The sequence below is a fragment of the Tupaia chinensis genome, unplaced genomic scaffold (genome assembly GCF_000334495.1).
Source record: "Tupaia chinensis unplaced genomic scaffold, TupChi_1.0 Scaffold000687_1, whole genome shotgun sequence".
Classification (NCBI taxonomy): domain Eukaryota; kingdom Metazoa; phylum Chordata; class Mammalia; order Scandentia; family Tupaiidae; genus Tupaia; species Tupaia belangeri.
Window position 1 is genome coordinate 2,925,868 of NW_006160210.1, and position 5,938 is coordinate 2,931,805.

Consider the following 5,938-nt stretch of genomic DNA (forward strand, 5'->3'; position numbering starts at 1 on the left):
GCTAAGAGACCCTGGTAAGTAGCCTATCTTGGGTTTCACTCCATGGGACATACCAAACACTGGGATAAAGCTGTGAAGGGCATCCTATTTCTAATGGGAATGGAACAAAAACTTGGCTATTTCAGTCAGTCCTTCCCTGTAAGAATGTCACATATGCAAAATATTCTACAATTATTCTTGAAACTATGATAAAGGGGGTAAAACCTATTTAGCTAAAGCAGAGAACTATGTTTCAATCGGGACTCTCATCAACAAGATACACAGTAATGTCCTACTATCCAGCCATGCTGGCCAACCAAACATACCAGAAAAGTTATTAAGTATATGTAGTGTTAGCAATGGAAAAGTAACTTAGTTTCTCTCTACTTTCTTTTATAATCTTCACAAGGAGGATGCTAGTACTAATTTCACAATGTCTGTTAGGCTTTTATGAAAATATATAATACAACACACCCCCATAAGTGTTAACTTCTACTATTATCTATAATGCTATCTCTAGTTCCTTTGTTTTTTTAAGAAATGGATATAGATGTGTAGATAGCTATTTAACTGCATCTGTGGGAGACTAGTATTATTTATATATTTTTTCTCCACTGAAACCCAACCATATTTTTTATCAAATTGTATGTCTGAGAGCCCAACAGAGTATACTGCCATTTTTGATGTTGGTACACACTGTTACATTAATCTAGAAGAGTTTTCTTTCTTCTTCCTACCTATTTTTCATCTATTTTACTTTCCTGGTCATTTCTTTTTGTAAAAAACACTGATTTTTATAAAAAATACTGACTGGAAGCTTCAAATAAAATGCTTTTCTTTGGGAAATTTTTTTTGCTACTATAGAGTGTATGTATGCCTCAGAGAGATAAAGAGAGAAAGTGAGAAATTACCTGCAAGGGAGACAGACATACCACAATTGCTTTTCCACCATTCTCCTTTCGGAATTTGGGGCATGCATGCACAAGCATCCAGCGAGAGTTTCAAATCTCTGGGTTTGGGACTCAGACTGTGGTCAGCCATGTGGGAGTCCAGCAAGAGAACCCTTATATCATCTGCTGGACCCCAAATAAAATTTTTATTATAATTTCCTAGTAAAGAAAATATAAAATACTCAAAAATATATGTTTATCGACTAAATTTAGCTCCATATTCTAAGGGAGTACTACAGAAATTTTATCAAAATGAGCTCAAAAGGAGGCACTGGACTATTTGGAAATTGTTTCTAGATGCTACGAGGATCATAATAGTGTTTATTATGTACATTCTTGAGATAGAGGAAAAGAGAAGCACAGCTATAGGAAAAAAAATGAAAATACAACAAACATTAGGGATATAATGAACCCTAGAAATATAACCAGTGGTCTACTAACATTTTAATGATAGAAGGATACAATATTAAGAGTCTCCATAGTTCTAGCCTTCCTGATTCATGGGTATGGGGTTGATCTACGATCTATGGGAAAGAAAAGACTTGTTCAGTTTAATTGTTTTTGTTATTGACTTGGTAATGTCAATTCTATGTGAGGGAAAGGGAATTGGGATAAAGAATAAGCTGGAGAAACAAGAACCACAGTCATGCATGAAGGAAGCAAAATTTAATTGGTCTCATCTTTTCCCTTAAGTTCCCAGTATCCGGAATGAACAAATGTAACAAAAATGTAAAAATGTAACAAAACTGGCTAGAAATGACAAATAGTCAGACAAGATCTAGGCACTGGGTAGTAAAGGTAGATTTCTGTCGAATCTATCCATAGAAGTTTAATTCAATTTGCCTATAGTGTATGTATATATAATATGAATGAATGAGTTAGTCTTTGAGAAAGTCATGCTGTATTTTTTTTGTTTTCTATGTAAAAATGCATCATGACTTTTCTGACAACTGAACAGTATTAGAGTACCAGAACCTTATATTGAAATTTTTCACTAACAATAATCTTAAATAGTTTTAAGTGTTTACCTTCTTTATAAGTGAATAAACCAGCCTATTACTGCTTCATACAATGCTAGCAGAAGAAACAAACTCCTGGGTTAGAAACAAACAATCGGAACAAGCAACAGGCTGAACTTTATATTGGCTGCCATCAGTTCCCTTTGTCCCCAAAGTCCCACAAGAGTTACTCAAAGGGCCCAGGGAAGATACCTCAATATAAAGTCCTGCATGACTCGAAAGGAACATTGTCTCTTGGAAGAGTTCCCTGCTTTTACAGTGAGCAGGAGGAAGCCCATTTTCTGTCCAGGGGAAGACAGAACCTCATCCCTCAAGGAAGTTCTTTACAAATTAAGTCAAGGTCTTGCTGTCTTGATAGAATCAGAACAGTGGAGGGGCTCTCGACCCACGTGGAAACCTCTACAAACACTTGGCAGCAATTTGTAGGCTGTAAGCTACAGGTTCAGCTTAAGCTAAAAGAAAATCCAGGTAGCCTGAAAGAAAGATGAACTAATACAGGGTCATTTTGAATGACTTTCTATTATCTCTGAGATGGTCAAAAATGATTGTACATTGAAGCTGTTTTACTACATAAGTAATGAAGAAGAAAATATAAACTATTATATTAAGAGATTTCATTTACTACAAATGTGAATTGAAAACAAAGAAAATCCACTATGTTCAGTACTTTTTAAGCTTGTATTTGTAGGAATCAGTATCTTTTTAAAGTTGTTTTTTGTTTTTGTTTTGACATGGGGCATGTGCACGAGAGAGAGAGAGAGAGAGAGAGGGGAAAAGTGAGAAACCACCACCCAGGAGGGATGGACATGCTGCAATCCATTCTCTTCCATCCTCCTCTCAGCTCCCAGGATTTCGGGCACACACTCACATGTGCCTGGCATGATTTTCAAGCCACCAAGTCTGGGACTCAAACCATGGTTGGTCATGTGGGAGTTCAGTGCCTTAACTATCACACAACATGGTCCCCAAAATCAATATTTTTAAAGAACCATAAATCTTTCTAATATTGTATTGTCCCAAAAGTACTTTTGGAAAAATTTCAGAGTTGTTATCTGGGTATTAATTTGCACAAAGCAGATAGAAACAAACCTAAAAAGCAATTTAGAAACACTTCAAAATTAGTAATAGCAGGAACCAGCAGTTAGCGTAATGGCTATGTCTCTGGACTCCCACGTAGTTGACCGTGGTTCGTGTCCCGGACCCGGTGGCTTAAAACTCACGCTGGGCGCGTGTGCGTGCGTGCCCAAGATCCCGAGAGGAGAATGGAGGAGAAGGGATTGCAGCGTGACCATCCCTCCTGGGGGGTGATTTCTCGCTTTCTGTCTCTATGTCTCTCTCTGCCTGGCGAGCGCACGCGCCCTACAGTGAAAATCTCTCCAAAAAAAAAAAATATACAAAATTAGTAATAGCCTTCTCATATTGGAATAGACTTTGAGAAATTTCAGTTCAAAGTATTTTTTGATAATACTGTGATATTACTCATTAATAAAGAATATCAGTGTATATTTTTATAGAAACAGAAAAACCTTATGCAAATATATTAGCATTTCAAATTTATGCAAATATAAATTTATGCAAATGCAGTAGCATTTCATCTCTAGTACTCAATTTTGTTTTGTTTTAAAGTTTGGTTTTCTTTCATTTTTTGTCACAGGGTATGTGCACTCTCTGGAAAGAGACAGAGAGAGAGGGACACAGAGAGAGAAACTACAGGTCAGGTGATACGGTCATACAACAATCCCTTCCCCTCCATCTACCTCTTGGGATTATGGGCACTCACACACGTGTACACAACATGAATTTCAGGTCAGGTCATACGGTCATACAATCCCTTCCCCTCCATCTACCTCTTGGGATTATGGGCACTCACACACGTGTACACAACATGAATTTCAAACCACTGGATCTGGGACTCAAATCACAGTCATGTGAGAGTCCAGTACTATAATCATCATGCCACTTGCTGGCCCCAGTACTCAGTTTTCAGGATAAATTTGTGAAGACAATTTCTAACTTTATCTAACTAATATCTCCACAGAAAAACACAAATACATCATAAGGCTTTCACACAAATAAGCACTCAGAAGCAGTAAAATTTTCTTTACTGTTCTCATTTAAAAGGATATGGGGGACCAGCAGCTGGTGTAATGATTATGTTGCTGGACTCCCATGTAGTCAAGTGCAGTTCGAGTCCTGGACCCAGTGGCTTAAACTCATGGTGGGCACATTCGCATGCACAGGATCCTAAGAGGAGAATGGAGGAGAAGGGACTGCGGCGTGGTCATCCCCCCTGGGGTGTGATTTCTCGCTGTCTCTCTCTGTCTCTCTCTGTCTTTCTGGCGAGCACACGTGCCTATAGCAAAAAGCTCTCCAAAAATAAAAGGATATAGGATATATTTTTTAATTGGCTAGATGAGATATCACTAAATAGAAATGTTACATAGTTAATTTTTATGGTGAAGAACCAGGTGTGATGACATGCACTTATAGACCCAGCTAACCCAAAGGTTGGGGCAGGAGAGTAAATATAAATTTTGGGGTAAAAAATATTTATCTAAGAATTACAAAGTAACATATTTAAAGTTTAGATTTTTAAATATTTATCTTCAATTAAAAAAAAAAAAACAAGATAAGCTAAATGCTTTCAACTTCATTATTTGCAATATGATAGGATGGTGTTTTAAAGAAAGTTGCACATAAAAGAGAAAAATTATTTTGGTTTTTGCTATAGGGCGCATGCACTTGCTGGAGAGAGAGACCAGCATGAGGGGTGTGGTGAGAAAAGAGCCCCCGGTGGGGGGGGTAGCCACACAGCAGTCCTTTCTCCTCAGTTTCTCCTCATGAGATTTTGGGCATGCACACAAATGTGCTAAGTATGTTTTTCAGTTGTTGGGTCTGGGATTCAAGCTGCACAATCAACCACATGGGATTCAGCTACCTGAACTACCACACCACCAGTGGACCCACAATTATTATTATTTTTTTGAGAGTTTTTTTTCTATAGGGCACGTGCGCTTACAAGAAAGACAGAGAGAGACAGAGAGACAGAGAGAGACAGAGAGACAGAAAGCAAGAAATCACCCCTCCAGAGTGGATGGCCACACCGCAATCCCTTCTCCTCCATTCTCCTCTTGGCATTTTGGGCACACATGCACATGAGCTTGCCATGAGTTTAAGCCACTGGGTCCGGGATTCATACCGCGACGACATGGGAGTCCAGCAACATAGCCATTACACCAACTGCTGGTCCTGGACCCAGATAATCTTAAGATAGTTCTAGGTTGTTATTTTCATGAAATTTTAACAAAAAGAAAATGATGGGATGAGAAAATGGTGTAATGGTTATGTCATTGGACTCCCATGTAGTCAAGTGCAGTTAGAGTCCCAGACCCAGTGGCTTAAAACTCACACCAGGCATGTGTGTGCATGTATGCCCAAAATCCCGAGAGGAGGTTAGAGGAGAAGGGATTGCAGCGTGGCCAGCCCCCAGGGCTCGAGTTTTCACTTTCTGTCTGCCTGTCTCTCTCTGTCTCCTTGGCGAGTACATGTGCCCGAAAAAACCTCTCCAAAAAAAGAAAAAGAAAAATGATGGTTGTATTTTACAACTGAGATACACAAAACTGAGAATTTTTGAAAATAGAATTTAAAAAATAATGAAAGTAAACACATTTATTTTGGTATAATCAATAAGAAAGATAAAAAGAATGCATTATTTATAATTTGATCTTATAAAAATATCAATTGGAATCATTTGAGTTTAATCATTCACATAATACATATATTCATATTCATTATTTATACCCTTTATATGTATTTTTTAAAGAACTATTTTATTTAACTTTATTTATTTATATGTTTTAATTTGACCAGAGAGGGACAGAGCAAGAAAGAGAGGGAGGGAGAGGAAGTGAGAAAGCAAGCTGCCAGGTTTAGGACTCAAACCATGGCTGGCCATGTGGGAGTCCAGTGCCCTTAACCATCATGCCACCT